The 23059-nt window shown below is 36.6% G+C and overlaps 1 non-coding gene across 1 annotated transcript; it reads right to left on the reverse strand.

The window, feature by feature from the left end:
• Window positions 1–6796: 6796 nt before the first annotated feature.
• Window positions 6797–21299, reverse strand: LOC18437475 (7-deoxyloganetin glucosyltransferase). The gene is made up of 4 exons (XR_016053300.1): window positions 20661–21299; window positions 14746–15551; window positions 7210–7635; window positions 6797–7037 (listed from the first exon to the last, which is right to left on the reverse strand). It is a non-coding gene; the product is annotated as a 7-deoxyloganetin glucosyltransferase (transcript).
• Between the last annotated feature and the right edge of the window lie 1760 nt (window positions 21300–23059).

Consider the following 23059-nt stretch of genomic DNA (forward strand, 5'->3'; position numbering starts at 1 on the left):
CCGCAGTTTTAGGATGCCGATCTCTATGGTGACGTTCAAGGATGCCGATGCTGCCATGAGGGCATGCCTTGATCCTTCACTTGATCGACGGCAAGAGGGCGAACTGTAACCTCGCATCGATGAGCATCACTCGATCCTGACCATCCACTCCCCAATACGGTTTTTCACATTTTTTTCTCCCCCTCTCTCTCCCCTCCAGGTCAATATGTTTATCCATTCTCTATATACATTACATTAGGTGGGTTTTCTGAAATGAAGCAATGTGGCGATCATAGAGATCCCTTATAAAGAAACGTTCTTCATTAGTATTAGAAGAGACGACATACTAGTTCAGATAATTTGAAAATGTATCGGGAGAAGCAATGAATAATAGATGACTCTTTCTCTCTGTTGGTTATTCATTGGGAGAAGCAATGAATAATCTCGACTGCACGCTCACCAGTGTCTTGGTTTTCTTCCTCCCCTTCATTGTCAGGGATCGAGAGCTTATAGCCTTCAAATCTGTTGCCTCCACCATAGAGATCGGCATCCAAAAACTGTGGAGTGAAGGTAGAGAGAGTTTCAGAAAAAAAAAAAAAAAAAAAAAAGGTTATTCAAAAACCGAAATTAAAAAAATTTAGGTTTTTCAAAAACCAAAAAATTTGCAGTTTTGTCTTTTTTAAAAAAAAACATATTATGAAGTTGAAAAACACAGATATTTGTGTAATATCGAAAAATTTTAGGTATTTTTGTAATAACAGAGAATATAATTGATATTTGTGTAATTTTCCCTATTATTTAACAAAGTATGTTTTGCATAATGTTGCAACCTTAAACAATCCAATTAACTGAAATAAATGCATGAGATCATGTGACTTTGACCCAGGTACAACTTTGGGAGCGGACTGTCAGAGGTCCAACACCATTGGCAGTGGCGTTGGCGCCATTTGGAGCTGCTTCTTGACAAAAAATATGCCACGTGTCACCCTCTGGTTGACTAATCAGAATTCACCGCACTTCCAACCTGTTTCGACGCCTTTTTGAATGGAAATCGTGTCAACTGACTGTTTGGTTTTAAAATACAGTTTGCGGCTGATTTGACGTTTCCTCGATGAATCCGAGGTCAACAACCCATTTCGGATTGACATCTAACACGTGTCAATCCACACTGACACTCAATACATGGCCATACATCCAGGCTGTTTTCTCCTTTTTTACTATCAGAAGCGTGGCACTAGTCTTAATGGTGTCCAAACTTTCTAGTTCCTGGCCGGACTTCTTACTTTCGGGCACCACTGAGAAGGGCATTGGCACCATTGGCAATGCCATTGAATCTTTCTAGAGTCATTGACAATGCCTTCAGAACTTTCTTCATCCTTACCGAAAATTCTTGCCTATTGGCGCCACCGGGAGTGGTGCTGGCCCCGTTGATAATGGCTTAGGACCTTTCTGGTTCTTGACCTAAACTTCCTGCTTCTTAGTGGGGCTAGCACCACTGATAATGCCTTCAGAACATTTTGCTTCTTGGCACCAGTGGGAGTGACACTGGTGCTATTGGCAATGGTTTCAGAACTTTTTGATGTCATTGGTAATGCCTTTGGAACTTTCTGCTTCCTGATAAGAACTTTTTGCTTCTTGATCAGAACTTTCTGCTTTCAGCTTGGTCGTTCTTGGTTATGATCTGCCTCGTTTTTTCTTTAGGTTTTTTGGGGATCATTGGGGCCAGTTTATATATGTGCTAAGATGATTGTGAGTGGTTCAAGTTCTAGGGTGGTCGCCTCGATGTACTTTAGTCTTCTACGGCTTCCTCAATCAAGATTGAGGTGTCTACATATAGTTAGATACTACTTGAGTACCATCCTCATCATCATAGAAGCGATTCATCTCAAACTACAATAGATGCATATGCTTCATGGAGGCATAAGAACATGCGTGGTAGGCATATCTTACTTTGCTCAATGAGTAACTCATACACATGTGAGTATGAGCCAATCAAGACTTCAAAAGACATGCATGAGAGGCTTGAGAAGGAATATGCAAATCCTTGTCTCATGGGGAAATCAATGACTATCAAGAAGTGCAACGATCTAAAAATGATAGAAAGTACAAAAAAATTGGAACATATGCATACTTTCTCAGCACTTGATCAAGAGATACAGGGAATCAATATGCGACCCTAGAACCGATGCAAGTGGTTGACATGCTGAGCACTCTCCCTAATTCTTGGAAGACCTTCGTCATGTCTCTCTCTCCCAAGAAATGGCTCCAAGGATGGAGCAGCTCATCACGATGCTCAAAGGCAAGGATGAATGGAGGAAAGTGCGCAATGTACCGATATCGGAGGATGTAGTACACATAGTAAAATCTCAACATTTCTTTAAGCCTTATAAGGGAAGAGAGGAAAAATAAAAGAGAAAAAGAGAATAAGGGAAGGAGAGAGACTAGAACATGCCAACTCTTCTTTTTCGCAGTAAGGTCAATCAGGTGAGATCAACCCGATTTCAATCTGGGTTCGGGTCTAGCTTTTTTACGCAAATGGTAGAAATCAGGTCTAGAAGTTTGGACTTGAGAGTCCGATATAGGTCTAGTCATGACGTAATTGATTTGGTTTGACTCAAGCCCGACCTGAAATATTGTTTTCCATATATAAACTTATGTTTAGGGCGTGTTTGATAACGAGAAGTGTCTTCCTGGAAGTTTAGAACTTCTTAATACTGTTCAAGTTTCGTGTTTGATAACAAGAAGTGTCTTCTTGGAAGTTTAGAACTTTTTAATATTGTTCAAGTTTCGTGTTTGATAAAAAAATTGAACTTCAAACAAAACTTCAAGGAACTGTTCAAGTTTCAATCTTGTTTTAAAAAAAAAAAGTTCCAACCCAAGGGTTGGAACTTAAACTTGGAACTTTTTTTTTATGAACCCCTCCCCTCCTATATATAAAATGTATATATTTTATTGCATAATATACAAAATAATTTATTGTATAATATATAATATATTTTATTTATATAATTGATAGTTATAATATTATATAATAAAAATATATACAATGTATAATATTATATATATATATATATATATATATATATATATATATATATATATATATAAAATACAAAAAAAAAGATTAATAAAATAATTTGACATGGATTCAAACTCAACAGGTTGCCTTAGTCTCATTGATCAAGCATGGAGAGGGCGCAATGAGACTTGAGTAGGTCCAGCTTGTGTCCGAATCAAATATTGGCTTCGAGTGTAGCGCCGACTCGAACCCAACCGAACCATTTACAGCCCTATTCTTCAGATGTCAGAGATTGGTCTCTCTCTGCGCCCCCCCTCTCTCTCTCTTAATTGTCCACGTTGTGCTGAAGATGCCAAAACAAGAAGCACGAGTTCTTGTATTTTGGAGTCGTTCTCGTCTTTTTATTACTGTTTTTATCTTTTGGCTAAATCGATGCGGAGGAGAAAACCGAACTAAATTTAATAATAAAAAATAAATTAGCCATGTGATAAGTATCCCTTGAAGAATTAAATATTACAACACCCACAATATGATAGTTTAGTTTGATAGTACACCTTCCATTTCGTTGTCACTCCACACTAAGAAACTAACTTCTTCCCCACCATCCGCCCTTTAAGTACTAGACATATACATTACGTAGGGGCGTAAATGGTTCGGGTTGGGTCCGACAGATCTAACCTGTGAAGTCCAAGTTCAGACTCGAACATGACCTAGACACAATCGGGTCTCACCACACTTGGTCCAATCTAGGTCAATCAGACTCGGATTCAAGATGGGTTCTTTAAGGTCCAGGTCAACAGATAAAAACAAAATAAATATTACGTAATATCAAACATGAATTTATATATAAATTATTTACCTTAAGATTTTCAGAGATGTATTTAGTCTACGACAACGAATCCTGCCCTTAATTTTTCTTGGAATTCAAAAAGATTATAATATTTGGATGATCAATAAGGGCGACCGTTTATGGGGAGCTGTGTCCTATTTCTTGATGTAAATGTCATCAATTTGGATTTTGCATTAGGATAATCTCAACATTTTGCGTCTGTGACTAAACCTTAATCTTTCTAGTTTAAATCATAGCTACCGGGAGCGGGAGCAGGAATGGCTCTGGTTCTAGAAGCGGAGCAACATTTGCCCAAAGAGTCGGAGCTCAGGGAGCGATTTCCGATGAGGGTAAAAGTAGCGGATCGAGATCCTGTATGAACAGGGAGCGCGTTCCCAATACATTGGGATCGATATCCCTATTTAACGGGAACGCTTTCCACATCAAATGGGATCGGGTTCACATATTCATTAGGATCGTGCTCTCATCGACAACAGGATCGTGCTCCTATCTAGGAATGATCGTGTTCCTATTTGGAAAGGATCGAGCTCCATTCAAGGAAGGAACGCATTCTGTACATGATTAGTCCACGCTCCCATCGCAGAACTCCACTTTTATGAAAATTTGGTTTAAAATATAATTATTTTATTTTAAAAATTAATTTTATTTAAGAAGTTCTTTTAGGATGTTTCAGGAAAATAGGGATAGAATTTCGGAAATGTAGGGATTGCGCTCCTAAAACTCTTGGAGTGGGGATCTAATTTATTCAAAAATGAGATCCAAAAATTTAAGGAATGTGTTTCGTGCAATATTGGGAGTGAGGTCCATTGTGAACTGGACCGAGAATCCTAAAAATAGGAGCGAGCTCCCAAAAAGTAAGGAACGAGTTCCGGTCGAGATCCCGGTTATAGTGCGTCGGAGCTGGGTTCTGGAGCAGAAGCACCATCAGTAGTTGGTTTTAAACCTCTCCTTGATTTCAAAATTTGCTAAAAAAATGTTTTTAAAAATGAAAGAGTCATATCTACACCTGGTAATGATGATTTGATCACACAAAAGACTGCCTTAATTCTAACTAGGGAATAAGACGCGAGAGGTACCATCTGTCTGAGACCTAATATCGCTTCAAACCTACAACCTTCTTAAAAGGGGCCCTAAACCTAGGAAACACCCTGGGTCACTCGATTGCCTACATTTCACTCGGTTGAGATATCTCCACTTTCCCACCTAAAGAACTCTCACCTCCATTTTGAAAACTCACCTTTCCTCGTAATTCTAGCATCACGACCTTAACCGAGAAATAGAGGGCCTACCGATCACCTTGTAAAATGGGTTAAGTTTACCTGCAGGTCCCCAAAGATTGGAGGCCCTACACACTGAATGATGTTTGACTTTTGAGAAACTAGGATTTTTACACCGCTCGTGCCTCCTTTTTCCCCTTTATAGTGCCCTAACTCTGTATAACAAATGTCTACTTTTTTGCTTCCCTATCTAGCATCGCGCGCAAACGATACTAGTGATAAAGCAGGTCAATTGTAGACACCCTGATCCCGATCAAAAATACCTTACGGAAACCAAAGTCCCCCAGGATGACCAGTTCATGACCTTAACCACCCAAAAAAACCCAATAGGACTTATCGAGCCACCTAACAAGAGTCTGAAATGATCCAAAACCAGAAGTCTGGAATCAAGGACTACCAATTTAGGATAAACGAGACAACAAATAGCATTGACTATACTGAGAACCTGGACGATGAGAATCCTAATGGTGTTGATAAGGAGGTCTTGGACCACCAAGGTGACACACCAATAGATGCCTTAGAATGCAGACACTGGCAAATGAGGACCGAAGGCAACAACCATAGCAACCTGGCCAACTACTCTCAATAGAGGCCGCTTCTTATTGGCCGAAATGGTGGCCCATCACTTGAAATTGGAAGGCACGAACTGAACATAATATTTTCGTCATTGCAATAAGGATGGTATCAAGCTAGTTGACATAAATAACTGTAACATTGTCTTTTCATTGGTCGAATCAACCGCCAATCGCCTAACATCGGAATACAGGGACTAAACAAAAGATATTAACGGGTGTGACACTCTCATCAACACTGTTGCCATCAATGATGGCTTCTGGCTGGCCCAATCAAGCACCCAAAGCCAAGTTTCTTAGTGAACTGATGGTGGCAGGATACAATCGTCATTACTTCGTCGAAATGCCCGCTGCATCAACAATAATGCTAATGGTGTCACGCCCGAGATTGCACACTGACGAAGCTCCTATCCCCGCCCATGATGGTCTCACTTGCGTTACACTTCCAACAGGCCCGTACCCAAAGTCATGACCGGTGACGTGTTTGGCAACCTGTAATGGTAATAGGGCAATCTGACTACCATTGCCGTTGACGGAATTACGACTGTCGTTTGCGTTAAATGGCGAAGTTGTGATCCTAGAGTTCAACTGTGATGAATACAACTTATATTTTACAAATGGGTTTCTTTCTTTTTAATAGTCAACAAATGGGAGTTTTTCTCAAATTTACAATCCAAACGTCAACACTAGAACTGGCCCAATTCAACAGCTAAGAAAAAGCCTCTGATGAACGTAGTGATATATCGATCTCTCTCTTTTTCTAAAGGAATGCAAATTGCCTGAATCTTCAGGATTGTGACCCACGATGTTGAATGGAGACCTTTGCTCCCTCCATTCCTATTTTTTTTATTTTATTTTATTTTATTTTAAGTTTTTGCTTAATTCGATGATGGGCATGAAAACTAGAAAATAAATGAAGAATTATCATAGAAAATAAAAGAAAAATCAAGTTAAGTTTCTCTCAAAACAATTAATTGAATAATTACATTAGAATTCTAAAATACAAGTAGACATAATCAAATATGCATAAAAAAAATTGATATCAGGATAATATAAAATGAAGAAATAAAAAAAAGCAAGGCAAGGTCTGTATTCAGAGTTCTAAAAATTTGAGTATTTGATTCCTGATTTGTCAAACATATTCGTCATCCACGAAAGATACACATTTCCAACGAGCTAAATAGGACCTAAAAAAAAATGTTACATAAGAATGTACTTTTTCACACTAGACAATATGCTTCGAAATTGCTTCTCATTCTCCACCTTGCTTACATATATGCAGCAACATCTTTCAATGCTCCAAATAAACTCCACGCATTATTTTTACCGCATGGGAACACCTACACATGCAGAAACAAGTGTCACACATCCATGGAATTTACAGGAGGACAGAGTTTTCATACAAGCTTTTAAAATCATTCCAGTAAAATTTGTGGAAACATTTAGATTTGATTAGTGTTTCTGTAGAAGCACTTCCTTTTATTAGCCTCTCTAAGTTATTATAAGAGCTACCTCCAAATTGAAGAGCACTTTTTGAGCTCTCCTTCCACTTCTTGGCCTTTAACTGCATCTCTTTGCCCTTCTCTCCGTCCATCAACTCTCTCACCGATGCTTCCACATCCTCCCTCTTAACATCATTGTTTATCTCCATCCCAATGCCCCAATCCTTGCAAACGTACCTGCAATTTCTTTGTTGATCGTTAAAGAAGGGCCAACACATTATCGACAGCCCACTGCTAATGCTCTCAATTATAGAATACCTGCAATTTCTTTGTTCATCGTAAAAGAAGGGCCAACACATTATCGGCAGCCCACTGCTAATGCTCTCAATTATAGAATTCCATCCATTGTGAGCTGAGAAGCCATCAAATACTCTCATTTGTAAAAAAAAATTAAAAATAAAATAGTATAGAGACAGGACATTGTGATTGGGGCAATCTTAACTCTCCATTCAAATTAGACGGTTGGATAAGGGAAGTATATAAGTTTTATGCTATAGGAGAAGCATAAAAAGCTGGCCCTAGACTATGAGCCAAACTCAACAGGTTGAGTTTGAGTCTCATTTAATCATGCCAAGAGCGGGTGTGGTGAGACCTGAGTGGGTCTAACTTATATCTGAATCAGAACTTGGGCTTATTAGTGTAGCGCAGACCGGAACCCAAATGATTGGTCTCTGTCTATGCCCCCTCTCTCTCCACATTGTATTGTTAGAAGTGTAGAAGATTCCCTTGTTTTTTTTGCAGTCGTTCTCGTCCTTTTATTACTGTTTTTATCTTTTGGCTAAATCGATGCGGAGGAGAAAACCGAACTAAATTTAATAATGAAACATAAATTAGCCATGTGATAAGTATCCCTTGAAGAATTAAATATTACAACACCCACAATATGATAGTTTAGTTTGATAGTACACCTTCCATTTCGTTGTCACTCCACACTAAGAAACTAACTTCTTCCCCACCATCTTCCCTTTTAATATTGGACACATACATTACGTAGGGGTGTAAACGGTTCAGTTTGGACCCGGGCGGCTCAAACTAGTGAAGTCCAAGTTCCAGACTCTGACGTGACCCAAACCCTCTTCGGTCTCACCACACCTGGTTCAGTTTAGGTCAGTCAGACTTGGATACAAACCTGATGGGCTCTTTAGGTTCCAAGGTCGACCTAAAAATAACATTAAAACTATGTAATATCAAACATGGATTTATATATAAAAATAATAGTTCAGGTCGGCCCAAGTTAGATACGGACTCAACTCTTAAGTCTTAGCTAGATGCGGACTTGACTTTTAAGTCCATACTTGTAGACCTAGACCCTACCCACGCAGGACCCAAACCCCTCTTTCGATCTCAGGCATTTGTTTTCCTTTGGCATTGACTAGATCTTACCCTAAGATTTTCAGAAATTTTTTTACACTAAGATGACGAATCCTACCCTAATTTTTTCTTGGAATTCAAAAAGATTATAACTTTTGAATATGGGGCCATCCTGATATTATGTCTCAAGCACATGATGTTCATATCATAAATTATAACAACCACTTGGATTGTGCATTTGGATATTCTATGAGACCGCCCGTTTATGGTGTTGTTATTTTTCTTGAATTCTCGATTCTCTAATTTCAAGGGATTGATTTCTTCTAATTTAAGTTTCCTATTTATTTTAGTAGAGCCCATTATTTACGATCTAAGTTTATGGATAAGTCCTACTTGCATTAGAATAGAGCGTTAGGTCCACATGGATAAGGATAAAGTTTGGTACTTCTTTTTAGGCTTTATTATCTCTGTATAAAGATGTTTTTCTAGAGAGAGAGCATGTGTGGAAAAGTAGGTCATACATAGGTATACTTTTGGATTTGTTCTCTCTCTACAAGAGAAAGTGCATAGGGAAAAATAGAAGGAAAGTTTTGGGAGTTTTGCAGAGAGAGAAAATTGTAGAGAATAAAGCTTTGTGAGAGATTGAGTATCCGGTTCTCAAGTAAGTTGCTTTGTAATTTTATTTCTTTGATTTAGTGAAAAACATCGATCGTCTTCGCCCGTGAATGTAGTCACAGTGGTGACGAACCACCCAAATCCTCGTGTTATTTTTTCTGCAATTTAGTTCTTGCTTTATTTTTGGTACTTGCAGCTTGTTTTTTATCGATTATTTTTCTTGTACTTAATTTGCCAAAAGTCAACCTGTCGGGTTTAGAGTTCCCGCGCTCAACAAGTGATATCAGATCCAAGTTTGGAGTTGTCGAAATGGTGATAAAAGTTTTGAATGCAAAATTCGAGGTAGAGAAATTTGATAGCAAAAATAATTTTGGAATTTGGCAAATCAATGTTCGAGATTTGCTAGTGTAACACGGTCTACATAAACCGTTGAAAGGAAAGTCGAAGAAACCAGAATCCATGTCTGATGAGGACTGGGAAGACTTAGATATGAGGGCTATGAGCACTATTCGATTGTGCTTATCGAGTGAAGTGCTATTTAATATCATCAATGAGGATTCGACATCAAATCTTTGGTTGAAGCTTGAGAGTTTGTATATGACGAAGTCCCTCACAAATCAATTGTTTTTTAAGCAAAAATTGTACACCCTGCGGATGAATGAAGGTACAGATATCCATGAAAACCTGAATTATTTTAATAAAATTATTTGTGAATTATTGAAAATTGGTGTTAATATGGGTGATGAGGATAAGACAATACTTTTGTTATCCTCACTCCCTCATTCGTATGAGCATCTAATCACAACATTGCTCTATGAAAAAGATACCATACAGATGGAGGATGTGACATCCACTCTTTTCTCTAACAATTTGAGAAAGAGACATGATAATGCTCAGCCACATGCAGATGGTTTAGTGACTAGAGGGAGATCTATTAAGAGAAGTGGAAAGAGATATGAAAGATAGAACTGGTGTAGAACCAAATCCAAATCAAGAAAAAGAAATATTTATTGAAATTATTGCAAGAAAAAAGGGCACGTTACGAACGATTGTTAGACCATCGCACCCTATCGTGGTAGAGTAAATGATACATAGATTTAACTGAATAAATCTCATTTTTGTCAATCTCCCAAACTACCTCATCAATAGTCTATGAAGAACAGCAAATTGAGAGAAAACCAAATTAGAAACCCTATTATAAGGCAGAGTAATATTCTACTCAATATTACTACCCCTGCGAACAAAAAACTCAGCAATAATGGCTTCTTGATTAGTCATCAAATGATAAATAAAAGGAAAACTTAATTTTATTGGGCAGTCCCCCAACCATTTATGATGCCAAAAAGAGTTATTGCAGTCATTGCCCACACACCACCAAATATCACGATATAAAAAGCCTTTACACGAATGGATAGCCCTCCAGCTGGCTGACATGCCCTTTACTCCATTCCTATTCGCCACCCACATACCAAACCTATCTGTTCCATACTTTGAAACAATCACTTTGTACCAAAGGTGGTCTTTAAGAGTAAGACATCTCCACCACCATTTACAGAGCAGAGCTTGATTAACCAGTTTGATTTTCTTAATCCCAAGCCCCCTTCTTTTTTAGATGTACACACTCTATCCCAACGAAGGAGATGAAAGTTTTTCTTCTCCACAGAGGACCCCACAGAAAGTTCCTCATTATAACCTCTATTTTCTTTGCTATCGAAGCAGGGATTTGTATAATAGGCATCTGATAAATAGGCATGTTTGACAGGCATGCCTTAGTGGTAATCCTCCCCCAAAAGATAAATACTTCAATTTCCACAAATCTAGCTTAACTTGGATACGCTGTAAAATTTTATCTCAAACTGCAATAGGGAGACGACCATTTGAAATACCCAAGTAGATCATAGGGAAAAATTCAATCTTACAATCAAACTCCTTTGCGAAAGCGGAAACCTCTACATCAGGGCAATTTATACCCACCATACCTTTTTTAAAAAAATTAACCTTTAAACCCAATGCAACTTGACAACGCTTCAAAAAAATAGCAATATTTGCAACCTGCGCCTGCTGTGCTTACAAAATGAAAGGTATCAACAGTATATTGCAAGTGTGAAATACACGGTCCCCCCATTGGGCATTTGAAAGCCTGCAAAATGACCATTCCTCATTACATTGGTAAGCATCAAACTGAAGCACTCTGCATATATAGTAAAAAAGAAAGGGGAAAGCGGATCCCCTTGACGTGAAAGTGTATCTTTAATTATCGATAAAATGTTACACTTATAGATATACAAGATAGTTACAGATATATATACTCCCCCTGCAGCATAGAAGATCTATGATTCTCCTACCATCCAGCAATCCAATTTTAATCAAGAGAGCCACTCACCGTTTGATCTTAAGTAAAGCCATCAGTGTTGTTTTTTTTTTTGCACCATGAGGCCAACAAATGCTATTAAGACTGTAAAACAATAGCAAACATGACCTTCCCTTTTTTTATACACATAAGCAAAAAATAAAATAGGAAATAATCTACAATTATGAGGAAGATAAAGTAAGAAGTCCCTAAGAAAAAGTAGATTTTTTATTTTATTGTTTGTTTTGTTTTAGATTAGAATAGAAAATAATAGAGGGTAATTAATAAAAGAAAATCAACGAACTAATTGACGAAAATTGAAAGAAAATATTTTTTATAAATATATTTTTTTTTATGGGAACAAAAAATGAAAGATGGAAAATTTTTATTTTATTTTTAGCGAGAATAAAACATAGAAAGGAAACAATTGAATAAAACTAAAAGGAGAAATTTCGTTTTATCTCTATTTTATTTTATTTAAGAGAGCAAGAAATATAGCAAACTAACTAAAGAAAATCAGAAAGAAGTTTTCTTTTTGGTTTTTATTTTTTCAAGAAATAAAACAAAAAAAGAAATCAATGATGGCAGTTATAAATAAACTAATTATTTTATTTTTTTGTAATGCAAGATTAAAACTAAAGGGAAAGAAAGTAGGGGAAAATATGCTAGAAAACAATTTTAAAGTGAAAGTCTAAACAATGAAAATTAAGAGGCCAAGTACATCGACAAAACAGAGGAAATACGAGCTTACATAGGGCAGAAAATGTCAAAATACAGGCACAAGAGACAAGGAACAAGTCCAAGGGAGGTCTTGGGTGCCTGTGTCAATGGCAGGGTCCCCTGCCCCACAGTCTCCTGTACAAAAGACTTCCAAACCCTGGAAGGGTTTGTATTGTGCCAAGTTGCTTCTTCGTTACTCATATGTTCTCTGTTAGGCCTCTAGCTGCAAAACTCCAGACTTTCCAAAGGAGAATATGATGTGCTTTTAACCGGACCTTGCACAAACCCAAGCTTGACGAGCCTCATGGTGGCACCAAATCGTATATACACGAATCGGACACCAATTAGACAAAGAGAAGTCCGATCCGTCTAAGAATATCTGCACAACTAGTTATTTAAAAGAGTCGTCCCATCAAATTCTGAGCTATGAAGAAATCAACATCAAAGAGGCCTATTCCTCACAAATATGTGGCCGACCCAGCTTAGATAGTGTGACATCCGAAATAAACACTAAAAACAAAAGAAAGGAAATGCAAGAAACAAGAATAGTGAATCCATAGGGATATCCAAACCATGTAAATCTAATAACTTAGGAAAATAAAGAAGAATGAAAATAAAAAGAAATTTTTTAATTAAACTAAAATAAATAAAAAGAATAATAAAAAAAATAAGTGAAAATAGGAATAATAGGTCTATTGAGAAAGTAAAGCTAAATAACTAAAGAAAACAAAGCATATAAAATCATAAAAGAAAATAAGAGGAAAAGAATAACTTAGAAGCCGGGCCCTTGGCCCTGGCATCTGAAGTTGGGCTCCGATTAGATGGCAGAGAGAAGTCCTTACTCCTTGATATTCAAAATTAATGATCCTGATTGAATGAGAGTACACCAGAGCGAAGAGAAATGCAAGGAATTCTACATCTAGTTTTTATGATGACTGAAATGAGTCATTCTTTATCTCTGAAGATGGCTGGAGTAGACTCCTGTAACTAGGGTTTTAGGGCTGCAGGGTTTCTATAACTGGAATTAGGGTTAGGGTCTTGATCCATAAAAATGGTTGGAAAATGTCTTTTTATAGGCAAAATATGCCCTAAGACAAAAAGGTAATAGTCGGGTACATAGGTGCCATGTGACATGCGACGCGATGTGAGACAATAATTTCTCTTTCCTCCTTTCAAAGAACTGCACGCCTCAATTGAATCCCCCTCTTCTTCTCCTTCTCTCTTTCCTTATCAAGATTTCAAAGCCAGTTTACGTCAACCCTTGCTTTCTTGTTGCCGCAATACTCCAAATGCCCCCTCTCTCTAACCTACTTCATTTTTTCTCTATATTTATACAAGAGACAGAGAACCCACAATTCGCAACTTGTTTCTTCCATTGTTGCAGCAGGAGCAGCAACACCAGAGCCGCATTGAGTTCTAGCTCTAAAGTAAGCTATATAGTAAGGCAAAAACTGAAAAACCCATTCAACCAATCTCCCTCCCTCCCTCCCTCTCTCTCTCCCTCTCAATTAACAGAAATGCAATAAAGTATTAAAACCAAAACAAGGAAACGGCAAAAAGCTACAGAGGGCAAAGGTGCAGGCCCACTCTAGCAGCTTCTCTCTTCCCATCATGTACATTTGCACTAAATTTAGGAGGACCCTAAGATGACAATCACAACACATAATTTACAAATGCGTTTGGTTAACAATTGGGTTTCTCTCTCTAATTTACAATCTAAACTTCAACACTGGACGTGACCCAATTCAACAACTGAGAAAAATGCCTCTTATGTAGTGATATCTCGAAGTCTTTCTCTCTCAAAGAAATGCAAAGATAGCCTGAATCTTCAGGATTGTGACCCACTAGATGCGGAATGGAAACCCTCTCTCGCTAGTAGAGGTTCCGTCCCTGTTTTTCCTTTTTCTCAATTGGATGATGGGCATGAAAACTAGAAAATAAATGGAAAATTATCGTATAAAACACATGAATAATTAAGTTACCTTTCTGTCACAAAATAAAAGAATAATTATAATAAAATCCTAATTTACACGTAGACAGTAAAATATCCAAAAAAAAAAAAAAAAATGAAGATAATATAAAATCTAGATATAAAAAAAAAAGCAACGTAAAGTCTTTATTCAGATTTCTAAAAATCTAAATATTTGTATGGTGTTTTCCAAAACATACCTAACATCTCCCAAGGATACGCATTTCCATGGTTCTTAATAATAGGGCCTAAATTTCAATATAATATGAGAATGGACACTTTTCATATTTAGTAGTTTGAAGGCAATATGAGCCAAAGTGCTTCTAATTCTCCAAATTACATACATAGATGCAACAACGTCTTTTTAAGCTCCAAATAAACGGCACACATTTTTTTTACGGCACGGACACACCGACACAAGGACAAACAAATCTCACACTTCCATGCAATTTACAGGAGGATGAATTCTTATAAATGCTTCTAAATCATTCCAATAAAATTTGTGCGAACATGTAGATCTGGTTAGTGTTTCTCTAGAAGTACTTCATTTATTAGCCTCTCTAAGTTGTTATAAGAGCTACCTCCAAATTGAAGAGCAGTTTTTGAGCTTTCCATCCATTTCTTGGCCTTTAACTGCATCTCTTTACCCTTCTCTCCTCCCATCAATTCCCTCAACAATTCTTCCACATCCTCCCTCTTAACATCATTGTTTATCTCCATACCAATGCCCAATTCATTGCAAACGTGCTAGCAATTTGTTTGCTGATCGGCAAGATACGGCCAACATATCATCGACACCCCACTGCTAATGCTCTCAATTTTAGAATTCCACCCATTGTGAGTTAGGAAGCCACCAATTGCCTGGTGTGACAGTAATTTCATTTGGTTACACCAACTCAAGATTAACCCTCTTTCTTTGGTTGCTTCGACAAATTCTTTTTCTAACATTGCGGATTCGCCAGCTACAAGATCGTCGTGAATGACCCATATGAATGGTCTTTGGCTATTAGCAAGAACCCAGGCAAACTCATTGATTTGATTGGGTGTTAAAATTGCCAAACGGCCACAATTCACATAGAGAACTGACTTAGGTTCCTTGTCATTGAGCCATTCTATACAAGCATCCTCTTCTTTCCAAAGACTCCTTGAAACTGAGTTTAAGTGGACATTGGATTCACTTTGGCTAAAGCTTACAACAGGGCCAATTGTATAGAATGGGCATGAGATTCTTTCTCTCATGGCATCGAGAACAGGTTTCTCTAAATCTTCGAATGTGTTAAGAATGAGAGCTGAAGCTTTGAGGGCATCACGGCATTTAACCTTGCAAAATTGTAGCACGATATCACTAAGAATGGTTGTCCTAATAAAGGAGGGTAAATCTCTTAGACTGATATTCGGCATGCCAGGTATCCAATCCACAACTGTTTCGAGGTCGCCGTTGGTCAAGAAATTCTCATATGCATTCCCCAAATGTCATTAAATTTTAATACAAAAATGTGCTTCATCTGAATTTTACTTCGACAAAATCACCATAAGCAATTTTGAAATATTTATCCGCAATTTGGATTTTAGTTTTATGCTTGAATATTGCATTTGACACTCTAGGTGGCAGTCTAGGGCACTACCAGTGGTGAATTCACGCACCACGAGTTGTAAGCTCCAGAAAGCTATGATGAGGTTTTCGAATTTCTAGAAATACAAAAAATGTATAGTTGTTCATTATGGAATGTGAGCCAACCAAGTTTATCACCAGGCTCAAGCTACATAATAATAAACATACTTATTATTATTAGTATCGTATTTATTAGTATTATTATTTTTTGTTTTTTATTTTATTTTTATTTTTACAAAATTACATACGAATGAAACTTGGGATATAATGCCATGAAAACCAGCTACAAACACCTTACCCCAAGCCCAATTCCTAAAGGTACCTCTTTAAAAACCATTGAAAAAATGAAACAACGTGGATAAGTTATCCAAAAAGCATTGGTAAAAAAATCCCCAATATTAGAATTTGCCAATCCAAATTGAGAAGCTTCAAGACCTTGCTAGTTGTCAGTCACTGTCAACAATTTATTTAAGGGAATTTGTTTCATCGGGCTGGATCTCATTTCTACAATGTGCGATCCAAAGATATGAAGCATCCTTCTTAAAGATGGATGCAAATAGGTGGTCCATCTGAACACAAGTGTAATTAACAATCAAAAAGTTTCCTAATATAGTTATTATTTATAGTATTCAATTTTTTTTTTTTTTTTTTTTTTAATATTAGTGATCTCCATATTAAAATTATATATTCTCTGAAAATTAGGATCATATTATATTTAATGCTGAGCCCGCAATTCTACAATATGCAAGCCAGCGACATAGAAACCATGTCCTTTATTTAATATTATACATTCATATAGTTTTTTATTACAAATAAATCTAGAGTTCTTCAAAATTTGAGGTTCATCTGCACCGTTAAAAAAGCATTGTTTTTTGGAAAAATTGCATATAACCCCAAGAATAGATTTTTTATGCACGTTACCCCCAACCAAACTATCTTCGCACTTTTTATCCCAAAATATACTTTCTTAGCAAATGCCCCCCAACCAAAAAGAAAAAAAGTCTAAATTACCGTTCCTTATTTTTACCCATACCTCTCTCTTCTCTTTCCTACGAAAAGGCGGTCCGGTAGTGTAATAACCGTCCGATAAACAACAGTGGTGCTCTGGCAATACAAGCTGCGGTCCAACACTAAAAAAGAACAGTCCTGAAATAGGCCTATGTGGTCTGGCACTGCCAAAAAGCGGCCCAGCAACAGGCCAATGCGGTCCAGCAACAGGTCCAGGCTGTCCAGCAACTGGCCGAGGCGGTCCAGTAGCAAACCCATGTAGTCCAACAACATGCCCAAAGTGTGATCCGGCAATGTCAAAGAGTGGTCCGATACTTTTTTTAGTTTAACGGCGTTCGGCAATGTCAAAGAGCGGTCCGACAACTTATATAAGCCCACGTGAAAATTAAATTTTTATGTACAAAAAAAGGGTATTTTGATCAAAAAATGTATTTTGATCAAAAAATGTATTTTTTTAACTTGAGGTATTTGCTATAAAAGTGTATTTTGGAGAAAAAAATCCGAAAAAATTTAGTTGAGATATCTTGCATAAAAAGCCAGTCTTAAAGTTATTAGTAATATTCCCTTGTTTTCTTAGGTTAAAAAAGCAATGGGGCTCCTACAACAGGCCCTCGGTATAAGGACAAGATGCCTCCCAAAAGCCTCCACATTTAATGTTATGTAATCACTCATTGTAATATATATCATATTATCTATGTTTTTCTAAACAAAATTTTAGATTGGCGATCTAGAACGATCCACCCCATGGATCCGTTCTTGAAAAGGACAAAAAAAAAAAGCAAGTGGAATGGACATGGTAAGTTTCCATAACAAAACATATTTCTTGTAAATTACTTTTGAAGTTCTACTGTTTTAATCATGTATCCTTTACATCGGCGCCACCCACATACATATAGCCATATATCATTGATATCTTAGTCATCCAATCTAGATGATAACTTCCATCTCGTATGGCCTAGTATTTTTTTTTACCTAGTATTTTTTTTTATAATTGACAAATCATTGAGATATCAGAATTGGGGCAACTACTCATTTTAAAGGTGCACCCAATAAAGAGAAAAAGAAATATTTATGACAACATAAATAACCAAAATACCTGTAAACGTTACAAGGGTATTGTGAGCTCTTGCTCTTGAAAGAAAGACTTTTTCCCTCTTTTTATTAGGTGCATCAAGGGAAGGAAGGGATGGCACAAATTCAATCTCAAAATTATTTGTAAAAGATAAATAAAAATAAAAAATTCTGAACGGTCCAATCAAGATTAGACGTTCAAAAGCTCTAACATTTGACATTACGAGTGAAGCTATCCAAAGTGTCTAATTCATATTCGTAATTTAAAATTTTACTCATTTTATAGAACACAAATTTGATCGGGGCGTCCTACATCATCGTGCTTTGACAACATAGCGAAGTTACATTTTTTGTACAAGTGAACCATGTTGAGGTACTTTCAAAATTACAGTAAACTGCTTGTCGTTAATAAATTATTGCTTCAAATAAAGGGTTTGGATTTTATAAGGCTGACGCCCTAATCGAAGAGGGGTGCAAAATCAAATATTGTTGAAAGATGTCATTTTCGTATAAAATCTTTTTATGTGGCCTGAAATTAATTTTAATCTCTAATTATAAATTTTAAGGCTTAAAAAATAATATAGATCAAATAGAACTACAAACACTTGAAAATTGCCAATTTAGAAAATGCATTAAAATAGGCACTATTTTCAAGACTTGAAGTTCTGTTTTTTTTGTTCATTTATTTTTTGGTGTTCATGTATATTAAAGTTGAGACGATCGGATTTGAGTGGTTTTCGGCATCAAAACATCTTCTTCTAGTGAATTTTTGAGGAACGCTCAATTTGGCTGTATAGAGTCAACTTTATAAAACCGTTTTCCTCAAATAAAAAATATGTGCTTGTTGGTATGTGTTGCCAAAATAACTTCCATATGGCGTTCCCTCTTTTGTGAGGGATAGAAAAATGAACTTTTATGGACGCCCATAACAACAAATTTTAGGGGGAGAAAACATAAGAAAAATGTATATATATTTTGGTAGGTGGACATCAGGGGATTCTTACACAACCCTTAGAACTATTGTGGCCTTCTATTAAGCCGGATTTCATTAGGATTTCTTTGCAGTAACGGTGTCAGTTGATTGAGACAAAAGGAGTCGATTGGTGGTGTTATTATGGTAGGAAAATCAATTTGAGCTTTCTTTATCAATGTATGAGGTAATCACTGCAGAACCCCTAAAGTTTTAAATTTCTTCTATTGATAATGAATTATTTCCTTGTCGGTTGCCCATGGAAGCAGCCTGATTTTGGGTGACGTATGTATATTATGTGTTTATGGTACTTTGATTATGGTTTGTAATGTGTGGTTGTGCCATTAGAGTTCATATTTTAGTTTCTCTTGATTTCATCATATTTTGACCAAATTCATTGCACCATATATTTGATTATTGGGTATTGGATTTCTTTGAATAAATTTGCAAGTGAAGGGTGAGTTAATTTCAAGGTGTTAGATTTGGTGTAGTAAGGGGTTCACCGTAACAAGGGGGTAATCGAGATAGCTTTGGTTCCTAATAAGTGGTATCATAGAAAGTGTGTAATAATTTGTGAGAAATGGCAACTTACAAATTTGAAGTAGAGAAGTCCGATGGATGGAATGATTTTGAACATTGGAAAACAAAAACTCATGATATATGGGTACAACAAGGCTTTTATAAAACACTACATAAAATATCCAAGAAAAAAAAAAAAAAATGAAGGATGATGATTGGGAAGAAAAACATAGGAAGGCGCTACCACAATTCGCTTATGCTTAGCGAATGAAATACCATTTAGTATAGTAGTTGAAAGGGTGATGGTAGATTTATGGGCAAAGCTAGAAAGCTTGTGCCAAACTAGTGATATGTATTTGGAACCACTCATTGAAGTATAGTATGTGAAGGGGTCGCGTGGTTCAAAATTTATATCAGTATTGTAATTTAAATATTTTTTCCATAAATCAAATTAAGATGAAATTTTAAGTGTACATACCTAACACTATTGCGCACCATATAAAAATATTGAAAACTTAATTTCAATAATTTAAAAGGATCAAATTAGCCCCATCATTTTCAGGTGTATTTCGGTCATTTTGTATTTTAGGAAATATGTTTTATATACTTTTTTATTATGTTTCCTTTTTTTTAGTACACACTTCCAAAATTTCATTACGATCTAATTTCTAGAAAAATATGAAAATTCAGATAGTGATATGAATTTTGAACCTCCCGATGAAGATCTGACGGCTCGAAGTTAGTAGCTTATACTATTCATTATAGCTTGTAGCTTATACATCATTGTTTTCTATGTGGATCATTTTTTTTATTAAGAGTATTTTTTGTTATTAGGATGGGTATAACATCATCCACATAGGATGTGGCATGATGAAGGGTGATCGGACATCCCATGTGGATCAGTCGCATATCTCTTAATGACTAAAAATATCTTTACTAAAAAAGTGCTCCATGTACAAAACAAAGATATATGAGTGTCCAAAATTTATTTAGTACAATTAAATCCAATTATCATAGTTTTTAGTGCCCCTAGTTCCCATAATTCACCCAAAAAAATCAAAAAAATTACCAGACACATGTGCGCGCCCAAACCCTCGTCACAGTGTGTGAAAACGTGTTTAAGGAGGCAACAGTTTTATCTGTCTCTCTTCTGGTGAACTAGGCAACAATGGAAAAAAAATATGAGAGAGAGAGAAGGCGCCTAGATTCAGTCTAGTTTTTGATTCGATGGTTGCAGATTTAGACATCTCGCCCTCCCCCTCTTTCTCTCTGTCTCTCTTGCATGTATGCGTGCCCACACGCACATAGAAATTGGCTATTTACAGTTGCTGTTTATTGGGTAAACGTTTTCAAGTGCTTTTCTTTGAACTACGAACCAAGTAATAAGTGTTTGAGATAGAGAAAGCTGTGTATTTGTATGAGGAAGGGAGAGAGAGAGACCTTTGAAAGGCAGGATTCCTCTTTCGATGATCTCCGGGTACTGCAAGAATCCCCAGTAACCACAAGTACTCGTCGTCCACAGAGAAATCCTTGGGATCCCATTCTCTTCTACAACTTGCTGTGTAAAGTTCCGAAGGCCATCGGAAATTATGCATGGAACCCGAGGGACTTCCATGGAACCATTGAGTTTTGAAACCAGATCCTTGAAAGGACTCAAGAAATACTTCGTTGTTGCATCGAAAAGGCTTTCTTGGGTCCGGCAATCGTCCGGTGGCAAGCCATCAGTGATCGATTCCAAGTTAAAATCCTCTAAATGCTTCAATTCGATAGCTCCTGCTGAACTAGTAACACGCTCATGGTTAAATTCAGTGTTGACAAAAGTTATGTAAAAGCCTCTAGCAAGGAGAAGCTTGGCAAGGTGCATCATGGGGTTAATGTGGCCTTGTGCTGGATATGGAATGCACAGGGCATGAGGTTTCTCTGCACTTTTAGAACCCATACTTCCTCTCGCCCACTCTCTCTAGCAATGGGATATATCTATTGCTCTGTCTTGGGCCCAAGGGCCAGATTAGGATCCAGTGCCGGCTTGATTTAGCCCAGCTCCACCATCTTTTTTTTCTTGTTTTTACTTCTATTTTTCTTCATTTGTGGCCCCGCCCAGCCCTACGGCAATAAGGGCCAGGCCAAGGCCAAGGCTGGCCCCACCCAAGCCTCCCCAATTGTCATCCGACCATGGGACCTGACTACAACAATTGAAAATAGAGTTTTTTTTTTTTTTTAACAACATGCGGACAACTTTTGTATTCTTTTATTATCATTTGATGTTATTTATAAAAAAGTTTACCAAGAGCAACCCTCCCCCAGCGTCGCTTTATTTTTTCTTTCTAAATTGCCTTCTTGTTCCACACACTTCTTAAATAAATAGTGATTGAATAAAAATGGAGACATACTCCTGTGGGAGTATAATATAAGTTTATTCTTTTAGTAAAAAGACCTACTTAGGAGGATCTTTTCAATTTGAAATTTTTGAGATCAACTAATTATGATTAGATGATTATTTTCAAATTTTAAAATTCGAGTTTTTCAATCATAGATCTTACCTTCTAAAAATTGGACAGTCTCTCTACAATCTTGAGGCAATTTTTTTTTTTTTTTTTTTTTATGGCAGGGAAAGAGAGAGATTTTATTTTTTTAATTTTTTGTGGTTTAAACTTTCAACCCCCTGCAGTAAACTCGAATGAAATATATTTTTCGAGCCCGCAAGAGTTAAGGATCCTAGGGAACTTACTCCCCACTTTGTGCGGTGGGGATTTCTTTTTACACGATTTGCTCCTTCTAGGAGCTCAGACAATAGTTTTCATCATATGAAAAATATTTTATGACGCAAGTTTTCATACAAACCAAACTAGCGCTGAGATGACGAATCCTGCCCTTAATTTTTCTTGGAATTCATAAACTTACATCTTTGATTATGGGACCATCCTGATACACTGTGTCAAGCGCATGCTGTTCATATGATAAATTATGACCACCACTTGGATTGTGCATTTGGATGGGTCTATAAGGCGCCCGTTTATGGGAGTTATGCCCATTTTGTTAATGTAAATGTCTCAAAATTTTTATATTTATTGCAAAACCTTTGAATAATATCAATAAATAGTAAATAAATTCTTTATACGTTCAACGAATTCCCTGCAAATCTAAGTGACATTTAACCCACATCTTTAAGACCTATGTTGTATATAAGTTGCGGGATTGTATATAATAGAACATTTACCTTTTATACAAGGTAGTCACAATTACTTACAACCATTTGCTGTGAAATATGATAGTTTGGATATATCACAAAGTTCGAACAAATTTCTTGTGAAGTTTGAGATTGATCAATCGCATAATTGCAGCCACCCAACTTTACATCTAATAGTCAAGATTATTATGGCCACCTTGTATAAAAGGTAATAAATGATCTCATTCTATATTTTCCCAGTTATTATATCATTTAACAAAGGGTGCAGTTTGTATAGAGCCTAGGCTCTAAACAATCAAATTACAGCCTACATTCAAATAGTGTCGAGAAATTTCATATTGGAAATCTTTGTGATAGCCTTAAAATATATTTTTATATTTATTTATAAAATTTAAAGCTTAAAAAATAGTATAGATTGACATATCAATGAAAACTTGAAAATCTTAGAAATTGACGGTCCAAAATGTGTTAAAAATACACTATTTCTTAAGCTTGAAATCCATTTTTTTCTCATGTCCAAGCATCTTG

This window comes from Amborella trichopoda, chromosome 4 (genome assembly GCF_054954075.1).
Source record: "Amborella trichopoda isolate Santa Cruz 75 chromosome 4, AtrichopodaSantaCruz75HAP2 v2.0, whole genome shotgun sequence".
NCBI lineage: Eukaryota > Viridiplantae > Streptophyta > Magnoliopsida > Amborellales > Amborellaceae > Amborella > Amborella trichopoda.